This window comes from Tamandua tetradactyla, chromosome 2 (genome assembly GCF_023851605.1).
Source record: "Tamandua tetradactyla isolate mTamTet1 chromosome 2, mTamTet1.pri, whole genome shotgun sequence".
NCBI lineage: Eukaryota > Metazoa > Chordata > Mammalia > Pilosa > Myrmecophagidae > Tamandua > Tamandua tetradactyla.
Window position 1 is genome coordinate 167,908,818 of NC_135328.1, and position 25,879 is coordinate 167,934,696.

Here is a 25,879-nt window from a genome sequence, read left to right on the forward strand (position 1 = left end):
CCTCTCCCTCCCCAGCCTTTAGACTCTGTCTGTGGGTGAAGTTGGAAGGGCAGCCCAGGAAAGGCAGGATCTCTGCTTCAGTACCTCCAGCCTCAGGACCTTGAGGGGGGGCCTTCTCTGTCTGCTCTCCTTCCCCAGGTGAGAGGGGTTTCTCCTGTCTCTCTCCTGGTTCCAGCCCTTGGCTGTCTGCCAAGGTGTGGTGGACCCAGTTGAACAACTTCCTGATCCCCATGTGGTCCCTGATTTCCCAACTTCTTGCCTTTGTTGATCTCATTCCCTTAGCCTGGAATGCTCTTCTTTTGCATTCCTCCATGTTATACCCATTTTTCTAGGCCCAGCTTAAATGTCACTTCCTCCAAGAAGCTTTCCATGGTCTCCATCCTTTAAGCCCATTTTATGTGACCTCTTTGGGATCACCAGTCCTTGTGAATATGAGATCAGAGTCTACTCAGGAACTGCCCCCTCCCAGTGCTGAGGAGAGTACTGGGCAAAGGGCCACTCTCAGAAGGTGCTGGAGCCCAGCTTTCCTCACTCTTGGGGCCTCTCTTCTGTGCAGTTCCGTATCTATAGGGCATGACCAAAGCCACTCAGGCCCCTGGGGGGGATTTTTTTCTTGCTAGGTAGGTGACAGGGATATGCTGTTGGCTTGGCAGCCCACCCAGTGGCACGGCAGGGGCTGTTACACCAACACCGGAGGGGTCCAGCTTGAGAGGTCCCCTGAACTGGAGGCCGTGAAGATCCCTGAAATGAGAGTGGGGCATAACCATGTCCCATGTCACAGAGCAACTCTCCCTGAGAGAGGGAGTCATCTGAAAACATCTAGCAGAATCCAGTAGATGTCTTTTGTATCAGTAGATAAGGCAGACCTATTTACTCACCTCCTGATCCATTTCGAGACTGTTGACTGCCTCTGTGAATGGTGGGCAATAGCCCTTGGCCAGTGACAGGTGCCAGGTTGGCTGGGATGTAGCCCAGCCCCCCTGTCCTTCTCCACTCTGAGGGTTGCCTCGGAGAGCCACAAGCCTGCCTGCCTGCCTGCCTTCCCTCCCTCCTGCTAATGTCTGCAACTCCACCGCCTGCCTATGAGGGAGGTTCCTGGTTCCTTTGATGCTCCCTTTGCCTCCACTCCTGAGGGCAAGAACCAACTAGATCACTGCAGCCTAGAGTTCAATGCCTTCATGCAGTGGAGAGAGCCCTGGTCTGGTGCACACGGAACCATGTGCACTTTCCTCATGTCTCTGTGCCTTGGCTGATGCTGTTCCTTCTGCCTGGGTTGCCTTTCCTTCTGTTTTTGCCTGAGTGTCTCTTGACTGTTCTTCCAATTCAGCTCAGATACTCCCTACACCGTGACGTCTTCCCTGAGAACTCCTACCCCCTAGTTGGGCCTGCAGACTCCTCTGAGGCCCCACCATCCCCTTCTCCTTTTCTCTGTTACAATGCCTGCTGCTCTGAATTGAATCTCTCCATGTCTCTGTCTGTCTTACAAATTTCTGTTGAATGAATGTTTGAATGAATGGACGAACTATGACTTTGGGCTGGTCTCTTAACTTTCCTTCTGTCTCCTCTGTCTTGGGATGGGGAGACAGACAAATGACCTGGTAATGTACAAAGTACTATGAAAAGCAAAGATGGTTAACTACAGACGTTTAGTCAGTAGTATCATTTTAATATTATCATTTATCAATTGTAACAAAGGTATCACACTAACGCAAGTGTTAATAGGGAAAACTGTGTGTGTGGGGTGTTGGTTTGAAACTGCTATGTACCCCAGAAAAGCTATGTCCTTTTATTTCAGTCTTGTGGGGGCAAACCTCTTGTTGGGTGGGACCATTTGATTAGGTTGTTTCCTTGGACATGTGACCCCCACTCATTCAAGATGGGTCTTAATCCACTTACTGGAGTCCTTTAAGAGAGAGACATTTTGGAGACAGCTCAGACAGAAACGCCCCAAGAGATGCTAATCAAGGACCCCAGAACCTGGAAAGAACCGAGAGAAGCTAGGAGATGAAATCCAGAGTTTGCCCCAGAGATGCTAATAGAGGACCTACAGATGCTGAGAGAGAGAGAGAGAGAGACGCCCTGAAGATGCTAAGAGGAGACCTGTAGGGCATAGGTAAAAAGCCACTGGAATCAAAGGCTGAGAACGACAAACCGAGGACCAGCAGACATCTGCCATGTGCCTTCCCAGCTGATAGAGTGTTCCAGATGCTGGTGGCCATTCTTCAGAGTCTTGGTATCATGTTGTTGGTGCCTTAAATTCGGATATTTTTATGGCCTTAGAACTGAAAATTTGTAACCTAGCAAATCCCGTTTATAAAATCCAATCCATTTCTGATATATTGCATTTCAGCAGCTTCAGCAAATAGAAACAAGGAGTATATGGGAATTCTGTATTTTCTGCGTAATTTTTCTGTAAACCTCTAATTTCTTTAATAAAAAAAATTCTAGAGAAAAGCAAAGGTGATGCCATCATTTCTAAAATTACCACGATTCTGTTTTCTCCTCCCATTAATGCCTGGTATAGACTGGCTTCTGATTGGGGGAAATGTGGCACCAGATATTTGGTAGGTTGATTTATGTACCCCAATTAGCCATATTCTTAATTTTAATCTGCGTCCCTAGTGGGTGTGAGCCCATTGTAAATAGGATCTCTTGAAGATGCTATTTTTATTTAAGGTGTGGCCCAACTGAAAGAGGAGAGGTTGTAATGTGGATTACTGAAGCCCTGTATAAGCATAAGAAATTCAGATATAGTCCGAGAAAGCCATGAGCAGGAGCTGGACGCCACATGTCAGTGAGACCCAGAAGAGAAGGGACAGGACATCGCCCTGAGATGGAAGAAAGGCTATAAGCCAAGGAACCCCAAGGATTGCAGACAGCACTAGAATGTTACAGACTTGGGGAGAAAATATTACCTGGCTGATTCTTGATTTTGGACTTCTCCTAGCTTCAAAACCATGAGCCAGTAAACTCCCATTGTTAAGCCAACCCATTGTGTGGTATGTGTCACAGCAGGTGGGAAATGAAGACACCGGACCTGCCTGACTCCTGGGCTGTCATGGACTGCGTCAGCAGGTGCCCTTCTAGAGTCCTCACGGTGCTTGCCAGATGAATTTTCTACCATTCGGCAAGACCAAGAACTCCGTAAAATTTTGAAAAAGGTGAAAATAAGAACGTTTATTTTATTTATTTGTTCATTTAGCAGATTTTTCTTTTGCATCTGCAGTTGTGCATGACCCCTCATCAGATGCTGTGGTCTTGCCTTTGAAGAACAAGTCTGACGTCTAGGGGGAAGGCAAGGCACAGTTACCAGTAAGTGTAAGGCAAGGGAGAAAGAACACCCTGTGGAAGCTCAGGAAAGGAAGACATCATATCATACCCAACTGGGAGAAACCCTGGAAGACTTCACAGAGGAGGGGGCACTTGACTAGAGCATTAAAGAATGGTAAGGGTTTCAGCAAGTGGCGATGGACAGGGAGAGGAGTAGGGGTGGTGGGAAAGGTAGGTGCAAAGGTGAGGAGCAGGTGGTTCAGCACAGCAGTCCCTGGCAACTGGCTCTGGCAATTCAGCAGGAACTCGCACATCTGCGTGAGGAAGGAGATCCTTTCCCCTTGCACTCCTCTCCCCCCCTTCTTCCCCCTCCCCACTTTTCTCACACTAAGTGCTCAGGGCACATTTTGCAGGGACTAGTCAAAATATAGACTCAGACGGATTTATCCCCCCGTGAGCCCGTGGTTGCATTCCTGAGCTCAGGAGGGAGCGGCGGGCCCGTGGAGATGTTTGCAGAGAAAACAGAGCCTAATGAGAGTCTGACGAGGTGCCCGCCATGAATCAGGGCTGGGGCAGGCATCAGCCTGCCACACACGGGGTCGGAACCGGCTGGTGCAGGAAACACTGCTTATCTGTTGCCTGCCACCGGCTGCCAGGGCGCAGGGCCCGTCTGGCTTCCAGCAAGGCTGCCGCGGTTCCTCAGCCTCCACTGTGGTCCTGACCGCATGACACTGGGGTCCGACAGGCTTGACATCAGGCTGATGACCACGGATGGGCTACTTTGCTCTTTCCTCGTCTGTAACGGGGTGGGAAACCCCCCACTCCCCCGCGTCAGCAAGAGCTGTATACAATGGAGGTAGAGCACTTGGGAGCTTCACAAATGGGACCAGTTGTTGTTACCACCGGGATATGGCGTTTAGAATCCCTTCCTGCAGGGATGGTGGCCATCGGGGGTAGGAAAGACCCCTGCCTGGGCTGGGGATGGGTGGTGGGTGGGAATTGGGGCCTTTGATCCAGTGTCATCACTTCTTAGCTGGGTGGACCCATCATTTATTGGGCAAGTCTTGTGGATTGAGGAAGAGAATAAATAAACACACTCATCAGCTGGCTGACCTTTAGGAAGCCATCTGTCCTCTTGGAGCTTTGTTTTGGTTCTCAGTAAGATGGATATAGTAGTGTCTACCAGGAGAAGTTATGGTGGGGATTAAACTGTACAAGGCCTGGCACAAGGGTGTAGGGCTTTGAATTTTGGTAAAATCGGGTTAGGTGTATCAGTTGGATGCGATGGTAGATGCTGTCTCAGAGCCTCCTTTGAATAAATACTTAATAAAACTCCATGGGAAGCTTTAGTTTTTTACCCCTCCTGTCTTTCTCTCCTCAGTGGTGCTGTCACACCTTCCCTGCCACGTTCAGATGTGCCTGTGAGACCCAGATGCCACAAAGGGTGTGAAAAGCTTTGTGAGCCAGCAGCCACTTCGTGGACTTCTCTCCCAGTTCCTTCCCACTTCTATAGAAGAGACAAGTGACCCCTTTTCAGATCTTCTGCCTGGTTCTGGCTCTGGCTTCCACCTCTCCTTTCTCACCTGCTCCTATCCCATTAAAACCTTCTCTTTACTCTGAGAAGTGCTAGATTCCAGCCCAGACTCTGTCCCTGACCGACTGTGTGACTTTGGCCAAGACGCTTGGCGTCTCTGAGCCTCTGGGTTCTAAGAGAAAAAATACTGGTATTGGAAAAGCTCTTGGAGCGTCATACCTATAGCCCTGGGATCCTCTTGTTTATCAAGACAAGGGAGGGCCCAATGCTGGCAGGAGTTCAGTTAGGTAACAGACACCGTGATCCGTGATCCTGCAGGGCAAGGCTGACCTTTGTAGCTTGGTGGACAAGGAAAATTCATGATCTGGTCCCAGTAAACTTATTTCCCCATTCCCCTGCCTCCATTCAGGCCACCCTGAATCTTTTCCATTCCTTGAAACATGTATTCTCATGTTTCTGTCCCTTTGGATACTCTCTTCTTGACTGGAGAGTTCTTATTTGTTTCTCAAAACCCAGCTCAAATATTATTACCTCCTTGAATTTTTCTCATCTTTTTCAAGCAGAGTCAGTTATGTTTTAATGCAATTTTATTGAGATATATTCACATACCGTAAATCCATCCAAAGCATTCAATCGGTGGCTCACGGTAGCAGCACACAGTTGTGCGTTCATCACCAAAATCAATTTTAAAACATTTTCATTACTCCAAAAAAAAAAGACAAAAGGAAAAAGAAAAAGAAAAGCCAAAACATGCTATACCCCTTATCTTCCCATCATTGACTCCTAGCATTTGTGCGGTACATTTGTTACTGTTGAAAGAATTTCAAGATATCACTGTTAATTATAATGGGTGTGTTTTGGCCACATACCCCTCTGTTTTTAGCTTCTTGCAATAGTTTTGTACATTTGTTCTGGTACGTGGGAGAACATTTTTACACTTGTACTGTTGATCACAGTCATCACATACCACAGAATTTACTGGGTTATACAGTCCCAAGTCTTAAGCTCTAGCTGTCCCTCTGGTGACGTATAGACATAGGACTATAAACTTCCACTTCCCAACACATTCACCCACAGTCCAGCACTGTTAATTCTACTCACAATAATGTGCCGCCATCCCCTCTATCCATTCCGTACATTTACATTCAATCTAGTTAAAACTTCTGCACATCTTAAGCAGCCGCTCCTCATTCCCTAGCCTCATTCTGTCTCCTGGTAACCTATATTCTAGATTCTATGTCTGTGAGTTTACAGATTAGAATTAGTTTATATTAATGAGATCGTACCATATTTGTCCTTTAGTGTCTGACTTATTTCACTCAACATAATGTCCTCAAGGTTCATCCACGTTGTCCTGTTTCAGGACTTCATTCCTTCTTAACTGCTGAGTGATATATTCCATTGTATGCATATACCACGTTTTGTTTATTCATGATGAGTTGATGGATGCCTGGGTTGTGACCGTCTTTTGGCAATTGTGAATAATGCTGCTGTGAGTATCAGTGTGCAAATGTCTGTTCACATCCCTGCTTTCAGTTCTTCTGGTATATACCGAGTAGGAGGATTGCAGGATTGTAGGGCAACTCTGTACTTAGCATTAAAAAATATGGAATGCTTCATGAATTTGTGTGTCATCCTTGTTTCAATTTTAGTATATGTGCTGCTGAAGTGAGTGCAGTTGGTTACCATTTGCATTTGCTGGGATACTAGCAATATTTACCCTGTGTTCTGATTTAAGTGCTGCCCACGCTGGCTCTCCCAACTGGCTCTCAGCTTCCTGGGGAAAGGGAGAGAGGGTCGAATTCATCTGCGCATCCAGCACCTGGCTCAGACCCTGTGCTCATGAGGGTTTTTTTTTTTTTTTCCTTCAGATGGGCAGGCACCGGGAATCGAACCCGGGTCCTCGGGCATGGCAGGCAAGCACTCTTACCTGCTGAGCCACCGTGGCCCGCCCTCGTGAGGGGTTTTGCTCTGCTTGTCTCCTGCTCTTTTTCTCTCGCTGGAGGGAAAAGACAGTACCTTGGGTAAGAACAAAGCAGTGTCCTTTGTCCAAGAAGCATAGGAGTTGGTAGAAAGTGGACTGTGGCCCAGCCAAAGAGGAAAGAATTTTGCTTTGTGGAACTGGAAGATACGAAGGGGCTATGATCTGACCAGCCAGTGTGCCGCCTCCAAAACGGGCTTCAAGAGAACCCCATTCATTCATTCATTCATTGAGCATTTACTGAGCTTTGTGTTGGGTATTACTCTAGCCCCTGGAGAAGTTGAGCATGAGAGAGAGAGAGAGAGAGACCACCTGAAATGGTTCACAGTCTGGTGGGAGAGAGGAGGGGAATGGTGACAGCGGGTTGGTTGGCTGTGACAGTGGAGGGAAGCCCCCAGCACCGAGGGCAGGAGCTGGCAGGAGCCAGCCGAGTGGGCCAGGGAAGGCGTCCTGAGCTGTGCATGTGAATGATGATGTCATATGAATTAGAAGAAGTGCCCAGGCGGAAAGGAGGGCCTGTGTGGATGAGAGAGGTGCCAGTCAAAGTGGGACGGGGTGGGAGGGGCCAGCTGGGGAGCAGTTCCAGAGGCCAGATGCTGGGGACAGGGTGGCGCCGATCGGATCGGCCATCTAACCTGGCAGCAGTGCGGAGGATGGATTGAAAAAGCACAAGATAGGAGTAGGAGGCTCAGCCTGTGATTCTCGTGGTCAGGGCTGAGGCCCGGGTGTGTGCACGGCGCGTGGGGTGGGGGATGGATGGATGAAGGACCACTCCTTGAGACTTGGTGACCGATTGGATGTGAAGGATGAGGGCAAGGGAGACGGCCACAGGCAAATAGGGACGTGACAGTCGTAGCAGGAAATAATTGTTGAAAGAGAGGGAAAAAACACAGAGAACTCAGCAGGGAGCTCTGCAAACGCAGGGTAATTTTGGCTTGGGAGAGCCAGCCCTGCTAATCAGATTATAAAAATCAGGTACTGTTTTTTGTGTGTGTGTGTGTGCAGAAAATGAAGCAGATCAAAGCCAGGGTCGATTAGGCTCTGATTAAACATTGCTGAGGAAGGTCAGACCCATTATGGAGGAATGTACACAGGCCCGCAGCGCTGACGGGGGGATAATAACAGACCGCGCCCGGCAGCAGACACCATGGCGCTCTGGGGCCGCAGCCCTTGGCGGCGGGGCGGCCACAAGGAATGGCATGTCCGCAGGCCCCCATGGGGATGAAGGTGGCAGGGCGAGTGTGCGTGGGGGCCTGCAGGCTCAGCTGTGCGTTGTCTGGTCCCCCTCTCTCTGGCCCGGGTTTTCTTCTGCAGCAGTGTGGACGAGGGCTGCTCCTGAACCGAGGTGTTGGCCGAGGTCAGCCGGAGCACTGGCCTTGCTGCTTCGCACCTTTGCATCTTGCTCATGCGGTACTGTTGTGTGGGCATGCCTCCTTCGCCTGCTTCCATTTTCAGGGCTCCGCTCACACCTCCTCCGGGAAGCCTTCCCTGATTTCCCCCAGCCTGGGTGTCCACAGCCCCTGTCATTCTGGGTTAGCATCATCTGTTTCTGTGCACGTACCCCCAGACTCTTCCCGACTGTGAGCTCCTCAGCGGGAGTGTGTCTCTCTATAACCCGTGTCCAGCTGAGGGCCAGTTACGGAGCAGATGTCAGGCTGTGTTCACCAAAGTGGGCAGAGTTGATTCCCTGAAATGACACAGTGTGTAAAGAGCAAAGCAGGGGCAGATTGCAGTTTCCTGCCCTGGGAGCTGCCCCCCAACTTCTGTGGAGAGTTTATGGTGGGTTGGGGGTCCTGGTACCTACTGGCCAGGGAAGAGGAGTCCCCAGGTATCCCACTCATCTGCTGCCCTGTTAGAGAGAGACAGGTAATTCCATCAGGCTGGAAAGGAAGCTGTAGGAAGGAGACTCATGGTCGGAAAGATAGGAATGAGTATCACCTGGAGATCCTGACTTGATCCTGTGGGTACTAGGGAGCCACTGAAGGTTCTTGATTTGGAGCAGTGGCAGAAACAGTGTTGTGCTTTTCAGGAGACACTGAGAATGAATGGGATCCTCTGAACAACCGGCTAACCTGGTGGTTTTGGCTTCTACTGCTTTCACCTTGCAGCGTAAAGTGACACACACCTGTGCAGGTCCCCTGGGGCACGGGTTGATCCTGACTATCCAGAAAGTCCATACTGGCCTGGGAAGTGGGAGACCCCTAGAGGCCTCTGGACTTTCCTAGGGTTTGGCTAGCCTGCAAATCAGGCTGAACTGGGTTCACACTCTCCACAAACCCACACTTAACTGAATGCCGACACCGTGCTGAGTCCCTGGGGATGCTGAGGTTCAGGGCAGCCTGGCTGCCTCCAGAGAAGGGAGGGGGAGCTGGACTAGAGAGATCTGGGTGAGGGGATGCCCTGCCCATCTGAGGGAGACATGGACGCCCCAAGGCCTGGTTGGTAAAGTTAGGGGTTTAGAAGAAAGGAACACAAAAGCCTCCCAGCTGGAATGTGGACACTTCATCCGTCCTGCCCTTCTGTCTCTCTTTCAGACTCATAAATGTCCAAACTGGGAAAAGGATTCGGCCCTGAGCCCCAGCATACTAAAGCCGATTAAGAAGCTGAGCTCCATGAAATGGTCCTTGCTCGGCAGACCGATGAGTCAGGACAGGCAGCGAAGTTCCTGGAAGGGACTGTACAAAGTCCTTGTCCTAATCCAGATCCTCCCAGTGCCAGGTGCCTCCTGCTGCAGCCCCGGTGACTGACCACACTGGGTATGCTAGAGTATCTCCATTGACAGGTGCTTTACTACCTCCCCTGGGTATCCACTCCAGGACTGACATCCAATCTCTGGACAGCTATTTACTGGACACCTCAGTCGGCTGTTTCTTCATTTCCGCACACTTGCCATGTGCCAGGCCTTCTGCTTGTGCTGAAACACAGAGAGGAGCTAATGACAGTAAATTGCTAGCATTCTGGGGTGCTGAGTGCCAGGCAGTGGTGCTGATGGATCTGATGGCAATAACTTCCCCTGGGTGAGCTCATTTAATCCTTTTCTGGTATCCCTGGCTCAGTGTCACCCAAACCTTGGAACTGTTCTGAACAGATCTCCCCGACTCCCTACTTCTAGATCCTTCAGGATCTCTCTGAGTATATATGTCCAGTTCTCTCCATCTCTACTGTCACCACCCCTGTGACTTCCCAGCTGGTCTCTCCATTTGCCCTCTAAGCTGTTCCCCATTCTGCATTCAGGGGGACCTTTTTATAATACAAATATGCGCCTTTTTATAACACAAATATACCCTCCCCCTGCTGAAAACTGTTCCCTAGCTCCCTGCCATTTTCAAACTAGCACTTGTATTTCTTACCTTGACCCACAGGGTCCTGTGACGTTCTGGCCCCAGACTGCCCCTTTGGCTTCATTCCTCGCTGGCTGCCTCCTCACTCCCTATACTCCAGCTCACCAGCCATCTTTCCCTCTCCTCCAAAGCACTGTGTTACCTCCTGCGTTGAGGTCTCTGCACAGGCTGTTCCCATGGTCTGGAATGCCCTCTCTCTTTAGCACCCTTTGCTCATTTAATGTTTATTCATTCTTCATGTCACCACCGCTGTAGGGAAGCCTCTCCTGGCTTTTCTTTTACACTCTCCTCGTTCCCCGCACATGTCTTTCATGGTACAGAGTTGATTATGTATTTATTTGTGGGACTCTTTGATGACTCTCTGACTCCCCATAAGTGCTAAGCTTAAGGCTGGGACATCTGTTTAGTTCATCATCATGTCCACGGTATTTGATGCTCAGTAGAGCCACAACTAATACTTGTTGAATGAAGAAGTTCAGGGGAAAGAGAGGCAGAGTACCTGGGGCCTTTGGGAGAAGAGGAGTGGACTCTATGGACCTGGTCCAGTCCTCAAAGTGGTCAGCACCTCCAGGCACACTCCCTGCAATGGCTCCACTTCATAGTAACACCTGATCAGAAACTCACCAGTTGCGGCATCAGCCACATCCTCCTTCCCCCCGCAGGACCTCTTTCTGGCAGGCAGCGGCAGTCTGGGCTAGTGAAACCAGACACCTGAGGTGGCCCTTTCCCTTTTCCAGGCCTCAGTCTCCCACCTGTAAAATGGCAGCATTGTTCGAGATGATCTTCAAGATTCATTCCTTCTCCCTGTGTATATATAATTTGATGAGTTGCTGTTGCACTTTTTTTTTTTTTTGGAGACAGATTCTTGTAGATTAACAAATGATACAAGGGCCTCTACAAATACTTCTTCTCCTTGCCTGCACCTCCCTCCTGCTTCCTGTGGTTATTGCTCATGAAGAATCAGTTCAGACAAGAGTGTTGACGCATTCTAGTCGGTGATGCCAAATTCCCCCCATTGAAAAGTCGCCAACCTGCAGTTCCAGCTCTTAGGGCCACCGCGAGGACCCATGCTGTCTGCTTGTGCCTCAGCGCTCCTTATGGGGACGCATGTTGAAAAGTACCCACGGAGGAAAGTCCTATTCTGATGACGTTCAGTTTGTGTCCATCACATCTGCAGGGTGAGAGGGGACTGGCCCTCTACCCTTCCCTTGTGCTGTGTGCTGCTTGGGAAGGGGGCCAGGGGTAGGTGTGCCTGATTCACCTTTCCTTCTGGCCTGGCCCAGGACCTGCCTCCAAGTGTCGGCTTTTATGGGTGACTGCTGAATGGTGGAAGAAGTGAATGGAGACAGGTCCTGGGATTGGGGCTTGCTGCTGGGGCTGTAGAGAGGGAGAGGGGTTCCTCACCTTTACAAAGGAAAGCATCTGTGTGGGGCTGCTGCCGAATCTGCCTCAAATGGCCCCAGCCCGGCCAGATGCCAAGAGTTTATTGCATGCAGCACAGCAATTTCAAATTTCCTTTATTCTCGAAGAGCCGATGAATTAGTTGAGAGATTAAGAACACTTGCAAAGTAGCCCACAGAGTGGTTTAAGTTAGTGTAGTATAAACTCAGCACATGGGTGTAGTGGGGGGGGGGGGGGTGGAGAGGAGCCAGGAGAGCGCTCGGGGAAGGTCCCAAGAGAAGGAATAAATGACTGACGGGGTGCATATGGCTCTACAGAAGTTGATGGGTGGTCAGAAAACATGGATGTGAGCCCCCCAGCTCTACCACTCACCGACCCTGTAACTTTGAACACATCATGTAACCTTTCAGTCTCTGAGCTCACATGAGCTCATGGGCTGTCCACTGTAGGCTTCCTGAGAGCAGGAGCCAAGCCTGGGTCCTCTCTGTGTCCCAGGCTCCTGGTCTCACACTGGACACTCCACAGTATGTGTGGGACGGGTGATCGACTGGGCCCAGGGCAGTGGAGGCTCCGAGAAGATCAGGCCCTTGTTTTATCCACACAGAGAGGACATGAATATTCTTTTTCTTGGCTGCCTTTAACTGGACACACTTGCCCAGACCTGTGGCATCCATTTCCCTCATTTTGTTCATGATTATACTTGAATTCTCCCAAGTCCCTCTCTTTCTGGGCCAGGCCCCTCTCCTGGCTCTGACCAGCATACCCCACCCTACTTGGCGTGGTCCCCGGAGCAGTGAGGCCAGTTAGGGGCAGCCCAGGCCAGAGATGACAAGGCCCTGAAATGCTCTCTTACTGAGCCAGCAGTGGTTGGACCCAGTCTTGGCCGGCCGAGGGCTGTGTTCCTGGTTACGACGTGCAGCATGGGGGGAAACCACGCCATGTGCACGCAACCCTGTCCACTTACTCAGAGCTGGACACACATCTCTTGTAGCCACGCACTCGGAACAGAACCCTGCACCCCTGGTCCAAATGTAGATACCAGGGCCGTCAGAAGAGTTCTCATGGCCATGCCATGAAAAGAGCTGCTTAGCAGTGGTTTAGTTTTCCTCTTTCACTTGACCGAGGAGACTCCGAGTCTTGTGTGGACCCAAGGCTGGGACAGGAGGGACTGCAGCCTCCCTTCTGACACTGGCAGTAATGCCAGTGGTCGGGGCCAAGGCCCAGGAATCGTTTGCCCCAGTTGTGTTCAGGAGTGAGATTATCTGGCTAATGTCTGCAGCCGGGGTGGAAATGTCGGATGGTGGCAGGCGTGTGTGCTGGTGTTTTGAGAAGTTCACCTTCTGCTGGGCCTCGGATATGATAAGGGATAAAGTGCTTGCCTACAGTCATTCCGCGTCTTTAGACACAGCTTACTTTGCTCATTTAGGCAGCAGAGGAATTGGGTCTGATGTTTTACCCTTTTTTCTTTACTTATTAGGGCTGATGAGCTTTGGAATGCATTCGGATAGCTTGAACTAGCTTTGGTTTTGGAATGTCATTCATTCATTCATTCATCTGCTCATTTATTCACCAGGTAGCAGGAATTTCACACACACTTGCCTGTACCGAGCCCCCTAAATAGAATTTGTTTTCTGACCATGTAAGTTTTAAAATGTGGTAAGAGGATAATAATCCCTTACATTTCCATGTTATTTACCACCCAGTTTCCCATCCGTTAAGCTCATTTAATGTTTGAGATGAGGGGGTTTTATTATGTCTGTTTTGCAGCGAAGGTAACAGAGACTGAGAGAAGTTAAGTATCTTGCCAAGATGACACAGCTCTGGAGGTAGCAGAGGTCTCTGGCTGTCCCACTTACCCCACATTCTAGTCCGGTACAGGTGTCACAGTGTGGCAGACCCCATGCTCATGACATGGAGAGTATCCTGTTCCCACCAGACAGCTAGGATTTGTGATTAGGGCAGTACATTGCTTAATCTGTTGGGGCCTCTGTTTCCCATCCATGCAATCAGAGTTAGAGAAATCCCTCTCCTTGCCTTTTCTTATGATTCTTAGGAGGTCATTAAGGACAAGTGCTGTATTTCATATGAAAAGGTTTTCAAGCCACCAGGGATTGAGACCCGATAGGAAATCTGTGCCTGTCAGATCCTTTTTGGAGGAGTTCAGAGCCTCTCTCCCAGCCTTCTCCCCCACATTCAGCAGACACTTTTTAAGCCCTGCTCTTTGTCCAGCTCTGGGCTGGGCACTGAGAACCCAGAGCATCAGACCTGCTGTCTCCTCAAGGAGTTCAGAGACACGTGACCTGGGGCAGAGGAATAGGTAAGTTAACAGGTCATTTCCATAGGTGCTCCTGTACATGCTGTTCTAGTTTGCTAGTTGCCAGAATGCAACACACCAGAAACGGATTGGCTTTTAATAAAAGGGGATTTATTTTGTTAGTTCTTCAGAGGAAAGGCTGCTAACTTTCCACTGAGGTTCTTTCTTACGTGGAAAGGCACAGGGTGATCTCTGCTGGCCTTCTCTCCAGGCCCCTGGGTTCCAACAACTTTCCCCGGGGTGACTTCTTTCTGCATCTCCAAAGGCCTGGGCTGAGCTGCGAGTACTGAGATGAGGCATGCTGAGCTGCTTGGGCTGTGCTACGTTGAGCTCTCTCATTTAAGCATCAGCCAATTAAGTCAAATATCATTAATAGCAACAGGCACGCCTCCTAGCCGACTGCAGATGTAATGAGCAACAGATAAGGGTCACATGCCATTGGCTCAGGGCCACAACAATAGATCTAGGCACCTTCACCTGGCCAAGTTGACAACTGAATCTAACTACCACACATGCCATGTACCAGGCACCCTGGGTGCTGTAAGAACAGGGAGGTGGCCCTTCCTCAAGCCAGGGGTCAGCCTGCCTCAGGTGCGGGTGGGGACAGGTGGTCTTTGGCTCTAGGTATCTCTCTTTAAAAGGAAAGACTGACAAGCTGGGAAGAGAAGTGGAGAGGCAGTGTTTGGCACTGCCTTCATGGAGGCCTCTCTGAGTTTGGTGTCATTCCAGGGACTTTCCAGGTTGTTCCCCCCCAACCACTGACCCCTCACAGCAGGGCAGGAGGGGCAGTTGTCCTGGGTTTACAGCAAAGGAAAGGGAAGCTCAGAGAAGCACAGTGACTCGTCCGGGGTTGCCCAGCTGGGATTTGAACACTCATTGATCCGTGTGATTCTATAGCCAAGACTCTTTCTGGGACACCCTGCCTCGAAGCAGCCTTTCCTGGGCTCAGTGTGAATGGGGGAAGATTGGCAAATGGAAGTCACCTGCTGGCTTTCTGCAGCTGGAGCAGGAGGTGCTGGCACACTGCGGTTTGGGGCTGGACCCTGGGTCTCTGGGTCTTCACCGGCTCACTCCAGGCTGCCCCTTCTCCCCGAGGATGCCAGGGCTTCTGCCCCAGCAGCGGATGCTGCAGGTCGGATGTTCAGCCTCACATCTCGTCTCCCTCTTACCTTCATCTGAAACCCAACACGACTGCCTCCGTAAACAAATAGTACATTCAATAACACAATCTTCTTGAAATGACTTGTAGTTATTTTAAGGTTTGTTTGGGGGGTTATTTTAATTGCGGGCTCAGCTCCCACAGTCACCCAACTGCTCCTGGGGACACTTGTGTCTCTGGCTCCCCCTGCCCTCTTGGTGCACCCCTTCTCCTTCCCACCAGAGGCCTGGGGTGGCCCTGGTTCTGGGTTGAGGGAGCTAAAGTGAGAAGGCCACGGCTTTCCAAGTCCACCCACCGCCCATCAGACCAAGGGGCTGCAGTGGCCTAGAGCCCAGCTTCAGATGTGGGCCTGTGGGAGGAAGATGTGTGAGGTGGGGGATGACCTCATAGGCTGCAGAGGGCTCACCAGGGAAGGAGCGGTCCAGGCCTGGCCTTAGAGTCTCACTCTGGGACCACAGACATGCCCCTCTTTACAGCAGGAATGGGCTGGAGAGTTGGTTGCAAATAGATCAGATTTTCTGGCCAGGAAAGGGCCCTAGGGGGATCATCATGTCCAGTGCTTTCCTTTTACAGTTAGGGAGACTAAGGTCCAGGGAGGGAGAGGGGCTGGCTTCCCCTCTGCAACGGTCCCGCACCCAGAGCCTCACTCCCACTCCACTCCCAGCTGATCCTGTCTGTATCCTGGTTGGTAATACTCAAGGGTGACTGTCCCACTCAGTGATGTTTCCAAGACAATTAGTGACTCCGGAAGTCAGAAACCTTTAAGCCCCAAGGGATTTGGGCACTCATGGTAGACATTAATACTTGGACAGGTGTAGCTGACATCTCCGCACCGATGGCAGGCATCTGTAGTCGCTGCCCTTCCGCTGCTTGGGGTGGCAGGCACCAGCTCTTTCTTGTTAGTTTGCGCTGGGAAAAATAACGGGAGCCTGGAGACCTGGCTTTCTGTGTGATGCCAGGCAAGTCATTTAACCTCCCCAGACCCCAGTCTCCTCATTTGGGTGGGGAGATGGACAGCCTCGGCCCATTTCCAGCAGCATCTTCCAAGCTGTCAGGGAACTGAGAACAGGTATTTTTTGTGTTTTGAGGACAACTCTGCAGAAAGGCTTTTGATGACAGGCTTTCTCAGAGGCCGTAAGGTGCTGGCATGCAGTGTGGATCTCCAGAAAGGGAAGTCCCAGGTATCTCCAGGGACGGTCAGGATATAATCAAGGAGTGGGGCGCTCCCCGATTGGGAGCATGGTTTAGACCGGGCCAACTGAGCTTCAGAACATCCAGAACCAGTATGTTTCTCAAGGAGCCAGATGGTGCCCAGGAACAAGGTGGAGAAGTCCGGCAATTTTTGGGATCATTTTCTAAGTGTCCCCCTCCATGGTAGGCACTTCAGGTACTTTTAGTCTCACAACATCTCTGGAAGGAAAACATCATTTTTTCCATTTTACAGATAAGGAGACTGAGGCTTGGAGGAGAAAGTGACATGCCTGAGGCCTCAAAGCAAGAAGATGGGAGGCAAACACAGAAGGGTTTTGGGCATATGAGCAAATGGACCATTCTTGGGGTGATGGCACAGAAGGGAGAGAGGAGTTGAGGAGGCCCAGCAGATCTCAGACATGGCGTGAGAGCAGATGAGAAGTGAGGGTTTCTCCAAGCAGGAGCCTGCAGCCAGATCCGATCCGAGCGGGCCCAGGCCCTGGGAGATGGCTGGTCTGGACCCGGCTGAGGCCCCTCTATTTATTTGCACATGCCCAGATGTAAACTCATTTGTTTAGCAAGAAAAAATACATTTTTATTGCCTTCCAAACCGAGCTGTTTTCCTTCCAGCCAACACGTGTTGAACGGCCAGGCGGGGGAGCGGAGCTTTTGGGAACACGTTTAGGTGTTGGTGAGGCAAGGCTGTCATTTGGGCCCTGGAGCCAGCAAACCTGAGTCCCAGCTCCCCACCCTCTCTGGTTCTGCGACTTCGGCAGGTCACGAAGCTGCTTTGTGCCTCAGTTTTGTTTTTTTTTTTACCTGGAAGATGGGGATAATGACTCACAGGAGGAGCTCATCTGCTTCTACCAGTGTTTTCTCGCTGGTGAAAAGTAGTTTCAGCGATCATTAGCTCCCATTATAACTAATCTATAAACTGCACTTTGTGACGCTAACATAAACCCCAGTGTGAGGCTTATAATGCTTCTCCTGTGCATTTGGAATTACAAGCTGTAATAGCTGTGGGCTCTGCCATCACGGGATAAACAAGGAAACTGCTCTTGCAGGGGCCAGGAGGGGAGGAAAGAAAACTAGGGTTTCTTGGGTGCCTGCTGTGTGCCAGTGGCTCTGCCAGGTGCTTTATTTATGTCGCATCACTTAATCCTTGAGACCCTGCAAAATAGGTGTTATTGATATTCCTATTTTTTTTGGGGGGGGGGCATGGGCTAGGCACCCGGAATCGAACCCGGGTCTCTGGCATGGCAGGTGAGAACTCTGCCTGCTGAGCCACTGTGACCCTCCCTGATATTCCTATTTTACAGCTAAAGCTCTGATATTCCCGTTTTACAACTTGCTCAAGATTGATAACTGGAATTCGAAGGCATGTTAGTCTCTTCAGAGCTCATGCTCTTTCTGGGATGAGGCAAGACTGAGAGAGGAATCCTAATAACTTCAAGGGGTTATTAAAGCTTCCCGCCCTGAAGTGAGGCGAGGGTGGGGGGAGGGGTGGGGGGAGGGATACAGCCCGTGGCCCTCTGTGGGAGGTCAGGCTGGATGGTGCTGCTGGCCACAGGACATGGACATCTGAAAGTGGAAGGCTGAGGAAGGATGGATGCCTTGCTTGTTTCGGCCTGATTTCCCTTAAAGGACAGGGCTGGCGGTGGGGGTGGGGGGCTGGTTCCTGAGTCAAGATCTGCTGCAGCCAGGTCCGTGGCTGAGGTTAAAGGGGACCTGCCCTCAGGAAGTGGGAGATGGAGTCATCGGGAGGACCAAGGCAGGGCTGACAGGGACACAGTTGGAACGCTCGGGCTTAGAGGTTCCAACTTGGAACTGGGTGAGCTGGAGAGATAGAGCTGGGGAAGGATGGATGCCTCGTGAGTGCCAAACTGGGCCAGTTTCTCTCGGCACTTTAAGGAGAACTGGGACTCCTGCCTGGTCGTCACTAAAAGGTCTTTCCTCACCCACCGTCCTCCAAACATAGCCATCGAGGCCGACGCCTTTGGGGACTGTGGAATGGGGTGTCCCCAGTTGCTGCTTCCTAAGACATGACCAAAACCTCAAACCCCAAACCAGAGCAAACGGTGTTAATTTGCTGAATCCCTACCCAAACTCAAGGATTAATTTTTTTTTCCTGAACTGTAAACCAAGTCTCTGATTTCTTCCTCAAAATAAAAGAAGGTTCTGTTCAAGAAGGTTTAGATCTTAACTGTGCCTTTTTTTTTCCCTTCTGCTTTTGCCTGGGGCTTATTGGACAGGCTCCTGGTGGCTGCTGGCTCTGGACTTGACTCTCTGGGCCAGGTGGAAAGGGGAGGTGGGGAGGGCTGCTGTCCCATGGAGTGGTTGTGGGAGAAGGTTTTTGGTGAAGGAGGTGGCAAGACAGACAGGGCCCTGATTGGAAAGGGCCTCAGCCCAGCAGCCTGAAGACTGGGGTTCAAGTCCAGTCTTTGCTGTTGGGTCCCTCCCAGTGCGGGCTACATCTCTCTAAGCCTCTTTTGAATCAGTACAGCAACGCATTTGCCTTCTCCTCTCAGGCTTGTGGGGACAAATGCCTTGGAACCAGTCATGAGAGATGATCAGACAACGACACTATGTTTGCATAGATTCTGTTATCTCATTAGAATTCCCTGGACAGGCTTGGAAGATAGATGAAATTTTCCTTGTTGGCTTTTGGGAATCTGAGACTCACCTAGAGCAGGGCTATGACTTCCCCTGAATCAGGACTTCATCTGGGGCTGAGCCAGTTGCAAACCCATGCTTCTCATTCAGGGCTGTGACCAGGACATTCACGGAGCGTAAGCTTTGGTGTCAGAGCGTCCTATTTTGCCTCTTGTGAGCTGTGTGACCACAGACCAGTCATATAACCTCTCTGAGCCTCCTCTTTATAAAGGTAGAATAAGTGGAAAGATTTTCTTGTCATTGCCAGGATTGCAGCTACCCACATGGGGCCTGACACATAGGAGGTGCTCAGAGAGTAATTGTTGAATGAATAAATGAAGGAATGTGAGTTTAAGGGTCAAGGCTAGGAAAGCAGCAGTTTTGGGGGATTCCATGTTGCTGGAGTCATCCAGACCCCTACCTTTGAACCATAGTCAGGCAAAGCAGGGGCTCTGAGGAACCATCTGACATGTGGCTCCTCACCACATGTCATGACATGAGCTTCAACCCAGGTGAGGCTCCTAGCCAGGAGCAGGTTGAGAGTACTGATTAGGCCCCTGCTGTGTGCAGACAGCCTGTTCCCCTGCTCTTGGGCTGGAATGAGGGAGGGGTCCTGCAGTGGGCACTTCTGTTGGAAATCTGCTCACATCTCCCTGGAAGGGCCTGAGAGGCCTGCATTCCTGTCTTGGCTCACCCCACTCTGGCTGGGTGACCTTAGGACAGTCTTGTCTCTCTCTGGGCCTCAGTCTCCACCCTTATAAAATGGAGCCCACAGGTTCTTGCCAGCTTCAGTGGGGTGTGAGCCTAGTGTCACTTATGGGGACAGCTTCAGCTCGGCCCGAGGGCCTCTGGGTCAGCCGTGGAGTTACACTCCCATGACCCCAGGCATAGGGTGGGCGCTTCATTACACCCTCCTCTATGTAATGTGTCTTTATCCTGAGCCTCTGGAGAACAAACAGGGCTGGGTCTGCTACTTCGGCTTCCCTCCCAGTGCCTCAGCCAGTACTGGGCTCCTGCTCACCACAGTAACAACCGAGACTGAAATGTACCCAGCACTAACAGTGAGCTTGCAACATTTCTAAACACATTTACATGCATTGTTGTCCCCATTTTATAGGGGTGGGGGCAGAGGCACAGAGAACTCAAGTAACTTAGCCCTGTGATTGAAACTAATGTTTCTGGAACTTTACTGGATGTAAAAATTGCCTGGAGAGCTTGTTAAAACCCAGATTCCTGGGCTTTACCTCCAGAGATTCTGTTTTAATATGCCTGGGGTGGGGCCTGAGAATTTTGCATTTCTAGCAGGTCCCCAGAGCAGCCCTGACCGAAACCACGCTTTCTCCCATGTTTGCAAGGCTTTCACCCCATCTCATCTGATTCTTTCCACAGCCCTTGTGAGCAACCAGGCCACACTGGCTTCCCTTCATTCTTCCTTCATGCCATCATTCACACCTGCCGTGCACCAGGCATTGTACTTGACACTCGGGATAGAGTGGAGGGAGGTTTAATTCTTGTTCTAAAGATGAAAAACAGGCCTAGACAATTCTCACTTTGCTTTTCCTTTTTGTTTTTCTGTCCATCTGTCCATTTGTCCATCCAGCAAATGCTTACTGATACTCCTCTGTCTCAGAGCAGGGTGACTAAGAAGAACTGATCTGCCCTTGACTGGGAGGAAATCCCAGTATAGTAGGAGATGCATGGGGTACTCAAGGGATTGTGGGTGCTCAGAGATAGGGGCCAATGGGGGAGTCAGGGAGGGCTTCCTGGAGGAGGTGACTTGCCCAAGACCACACAGCTGATAAGTGTAGAATCAGGGTTGAAACCAGGTCTCTTCTTCACTGTGCTGTCTCTAAAAAGCCCTTTTGGCCAATTTTCTCAACGTGGTATAACTGGAGACATGGATTTGTTGTTTCTTCTCTGTATTTGGGCTGGGTTTTCCTTGAGCAAGTGGCCCCAGTGTTAATCCAGGATCTTTCAGAGCCATTGTATCACTGCTATCTCTAAATCACTCTCGTGTTCCACTAATAAAGAAGAACTCTATGGGGACAGTGTGAACAGAAGGTTAAAGACGTGACACTTACATTAAAGTGAGTTTTGGGCTCAGGAAGGTGGAGGGAGGTTGGTGGGGCCCCAGACTGGAATGAGGCTTCCTCAACCGCTGGCGCCACTCTGGCCTTTATAGGCACGAGATTGCGGGGAACACGGCGTTCCTGCCAGCTCAGGGAGTAATACAGCCGGCACTGGCGTGACCTGGCCAGGCAGAGACCTGGGGACAGTCTGGCCAGCATGGCGTGTGGGGTAGAGAGCAGCTGAGGGCCAAGCTCAGCCATTCAGAGCAGAGAATAGAGTGGGGCTGTGGGGAGCTAGATTTTGAGACGTATGGTTCTATTACATGCCTAGCCCTGAGCTAAGGTACTCTGGGGCATGGAAAGAGAGAAAACCTAGGCTTGTGTGCGGAATAGGTACTCGGGGAATGGAAAGTGAGAAAACCCGGGCTTGTGTTGGGAAGTAGAGGGAGAGGAGCAAGTAGAAACCACTGAAAGGCACATTGTCAAACACGGCCTCAGAGGCCACAGCAGACAGTTTGGGAAGGCTTCACAGAGGTCTGCAAATGCAAGACCTCAAAGGCCAAATTGGGTTTGGGTTGGCAAAGAGGCCTTGTTGTCAATCTGGTTTACCAGTCTGTGTGGCTGGAGACATATGGCAGCTGCTTCAAGGCCCACAGTTGAATAAATAATCCAAGGATAGGGGATGGATTGAGTCCTGGAGAATCACGGAGTAACTCACCTTGGGATCCACGGGTGAAGGGTGATCAGGGAAGGCTTCACGGAGTAGGCAGCTTTGGAACTGGGCCCCAAAGGATGTATATGAGTTCACAAACAAAGGTGAGAAGACATTGCAGGCAGAACCTCATATAGCACCTCTGAGTTGGGCCAGGTGGGTGGAAGGAATGGTTCTGTTTCGCAGAAAGGAAGGTAGGGTTCAGAGAGGCAGAGTGACTTGTCCAAGCTCCTCGTAAGTCCATAACAGCTGATGATAGAGGTCAGACTTCCTCCTGATTCCTCTTCCAGAGTTCTGCTCATTGCCCCACACTGCTTCTTAAGTCTACTCTCAGGCACCAGCCAGGAGCCCTGGGAAAGATTAGGGAATGTCCTGGGCTCCCATCCCATTTTAGCATCTGGAATAGTGGAAACAGCTGAGCAGGTTGGGTTCAAGGCTGCCTGGAAGCAGCGCTGGACTCAGTTGGCCCTGGCACTTCCATCTCTGTTCTCCAGGCCTCGACTCAGATAGAAAAGTTGGGAATCTCATCCTATAGTAGGAGATAACCTGAATGAGGATTCAAATTCTTGTCTTGTGAGTGAATTAAATCAGAGTTGAGCACTGGGAGTATGGGAAGGAGCTTTGCAATTGGGCAAATCTCATTCAAATCCTGCTCTGCCTCTAGTGATTTTGAAAACTTGAGCAAACAATTTTGCTTTCCTGAGCCTCAGTTTCTCATCTATAATAACCTGTGAAGATTCAATGAAATATAGTTTCAAAATCCTTTCCAATTTATATATGACTTCCGTTTCCAATATCATATATGGAATTAGTCCCCTATCTCTGTAAAATATCCCTGATGGAAGGTCTCTGATATGTCCCTAATGGTGACAAGGAGTTCATTACTTATAAGGAACATTCTTATATTGAGTGAAATCTCCCCCCTTGTAGCCTCCCTCATTGATACTGGTTCTACGCATTAAAGCTCAGGTATTGGGGGCCCACGAACCATCTCAGATTTATCCAAGAGCAGCGTCCCCAGGTTCCTCAGCCTTGGACATCTTTTTCAGAATTTAGGGCACCAAAGCTCATTTTAGATGTGGTGCCAGGAGCTGGGCCTGGGAGTCCAGGTGGCCTAACTGGGTCTGGGAGGAGAGTTTTTACACTTGAACATTTCTTTTCTAGTAACACAGCTTGAGATCTTATCAACTTGTTGACCCAGTGCGTGCAAACATCTCTATCCTTCAAAATTGTCTGTCCTATAAAAACATTCCCTGCTATTAAGATAAGTTTCCACCTTCCTGTTCTGTACATTATTTCAATTTTTTTTCACTGATAGCATTATAGTAATAGTGATTCAAAATGAGACAGATCCACAAAAATCACATCTCCTCTGCTCAGTGCTCCTCTGACTTCTGTCCATATGCATGATTTAAAAATAGTTTGAACCATGGCATAGATGATAATTCGATATTCTGCTTCAAAGTCTTTCTTCTCGAGCTACCTCCTCTCAAAATAATGGCTGTGGAGTAAGTCATTACCAGGAAACACCCTGATATTTGTAATCCTACCTCTTTTGCTGGAAGTCAAGGTTGTTTCTTGCTTTTCACTTGCTGTAGTAAGTAATATTGTGAAGAACACCTTAGTTTAAGAGAGATCCAAGGAGATCCTCCTGCATGGTGATGTGCTGGGTGCTGGGAAGCAGTGGTGAAGGATGCACCTGCAAGGGGGACAGTTGAGGAGCTAGAGGTATGAACCAGTCATTAGACCGGGGTCTGGTGAGTTCCCACTGGGAGTTTACACAGACACTGGAATTCTGATTGGAAGACTCTGAGACCCAGTATTTAGCAACTGAACCTCGTTATGGAACTTGAAATTTGTCCTTGTAGGTTTTCATCTGGTTGCTGTCTTACAGGGTTGGATGGAATGTGTCTGCCTTCAGGGGAATTGCCAAGGTGTGGAACCCATCAGTACATTTTTCTTAAGCACCTTCTGTGTACTGTTATCTGGAGCCAAGAAGAGATGCGTGAACCCATTCCTGCCTTTGAATCAATAACAGTCTAATTAATAAAACAATGAGTAGACATCTAAGATGATGTATTAAGAAGTTAGAGGGCTTTGAAAAGGGAGGCATCAGACTGGGGTTTGAAGAAAGGAGCCACACTTGGCGGGGGGGGGGGGGGGGGCGTTGATAATCACAAGGGGATTTGTCTCATTTTTAAAAAACCTCACCCAGCCCAATTTATTTTATCTTTGTTGGGCCAGGCACTGTGACGTTCTGGGAGGATCTCTTCCTTTACTGGAGATGGTGAGTTCGGGCTGGGAGAGCACTCAGTTTCTTGTCAGCTGAGCCATTCTTGGCCAGAGCTGGTTTAATATTGAATCCAGAGAGTGAGACAGTCCAGATATAGGATTCCGCCTAGGCTGTGGCTGCTGAGCCACTTTTGTTTTGTGCTTTGGGTCATTTAGATAAAAGCAGATAAAAAGCCAGACCAGTAATCTCCATGTGTTGTCATGGAGTCTGTACAGCTTCAAGTATCCACTATGAGTCGGACAAAACATCGCTGGTCCAGGCCCTGGCTGCAAGCTGCCCGGGTCAGGAAGTCCTTTCTAAAACAAACAAAACAATCCCCTGCCCCCTTCAATCCTTGGATGTATGATTTGTTTGGTTCATCCAGCAAATGGTCACTGTCTGGGGGCCAGGCTTGTACTGGGAGCTGGGAGCAGGGGCACAGGAAAGAATCATACCTGGCTCTTGCTTTCACGGAGCTCCCAGTCTATCAGGGATAGATACACACCTATGCAGGGACCACGGGTTGGGGTGGGGTGGGGTGGGGCTGGGGCCAAGGGCAGCATGGGGATGTGAAGCCACAGATCTGACAGCCTGTGAGGTCCGCTGGGGATGGGAGGTGTCTGTCTTTTTCTCCACAGCCCTTCCAATACCTAGCACGCTGTCTGGCAGAGACTGGATGCTCAGAAAGTATTTGTGAAATGAATGACGGGAAAATGCCTAACCCGGGCTGGGTTTGCAAGTGGAGGGAGAATCAGGTCATCACCCTGGTAGAAAAGAGTCTCCCTCCCTCCCTCCTCCTTCCAGCCTCTTTTCTGACTTCCCTCTTCCTGTCTATCCCTTATTGAGCAGTGGTTCCCAGACCCTATGCTGGTAACTGGGTATACAGAGGGGGACTTATGGACCCACGAGGAAGAGTTCACACCCCCTCACCCCATTCTTGTGGTTCCTCTATGATAGCACCAGCAACTTTTTAGTGCATGTCTTTTCTGTCCAAGCCTCACTCCTAGGAGCTCCTCCAGTGCAGGGAAGGACCACTGGTGAACAAATGAGAGGAGACCCAAATAAAGGACCTAAAAGAAGGGTCAAAGGAAGCACAGAGCAAGGCGGATGGTGGTGGTTACTTTTAGCTGAAGATAATCTGGAAGAATATTTACACTGTCTCATGGTTATCCCCTTGATCAATTGTGTCACCTTGGGCAGGTCACTTCCCCAATCCCTCATCAATAATGTGGGAATGTTAAGAGGATCAAAGGAGACAGAAGATATGAACACACCTTGTAAACTAGTATGCCTTGCAAAAGTGAGGCATTTGGAGGAGGCCAGACCCAATCTTGTCCCTCAGGCTGTTTCTATGCTGTGCTTTGATGCTGCTAAACATCCTACAATGCACTGGACTGTACCCTGACCACAAACAGTTATCTAGCCCAAAATTGTCAACAGCATTGAGGTTGAAAAACCTGGTTGGGTAGGAACAAAGCTTAATCAGTGGAATGAATTATTGTTTCTCTGTGCAAGAGTATGGGGAAGACACTATGGTGAGTGGGGAGGTGTATGGGAGAAGGGGTGGGAGTGGAGGGAAATGAAGCCACAGAGCTCAGAGAGGCTGCATGAGGTGGGGCCACAAGGGCCATGGTGATATGTTAGATTTTTATCCAAGGACAGCATAGAACCAATGAAGGCATGTGAGCCTGGGAAAGACAGGTGAGAAGGTGTTTTGAAGCCTTGCACTGATGTTGTGGATGAGAATACACCACAAGGACTAGACTAGAGACTGGCCCAGGCCAGAGACAACAGGGTCTAGACATGGCAAAGCCCCCTTCCTGACCACCTTGTGATCCTGGGGATACACTGCCCTGATCTGGGCCTCAGTTTCTTCATCTGTAACATGGGAGTAATGATACCTATTTCAGCCATGAAAGCAGCATGTAAACTATAGGGAGCCATGCAAAAGCGAGGGACAGGGAGGTGGTTTGAATAGAATTC

The 25,879-nt window shown here is 50.0% G+C and overlaps 1 protein-coding gene and 1 long non-coding RNA gene across 6 annotated transcripts in view; both read left to right on the top strand.

The window, feature by feature from the left end:
• GLIS1 (GLIS family zinc finger 1) overlaps positions 1-25,879 on the top strand; it is a 307,452-nt gene that overhangs the window by 81,652 nt on the left and 199,921 nt on the right. The gene's annotated exons all lie outside the window — the stretch shown is intronic.
• LOC143674202 (uncharacterized) lies at positions 1,336-16,801 on the top strand. Of its 3 annotated transcripts, XR_013170953.1 has the most exons (4): positions 1,336-3,075; positions 3,227-3,445; positions 9,320-9,541; positions 16,445-16,801. It is a non-coding gene; the product is annotated as an uncharacterized LOC143674202 (long non-coding RNA). The 3 variants fall into 3 exon arrangements; XR_013170952.1 differs by lacking the exon at positions 16,445-16,801 and having other exon boundaries at positions 9,320-9,875; XR_013170951.1 differs by lacking the exons at positions 9,320-9,541; positions 16,445-16,801 and adding an exon at positions 4,652-5,045.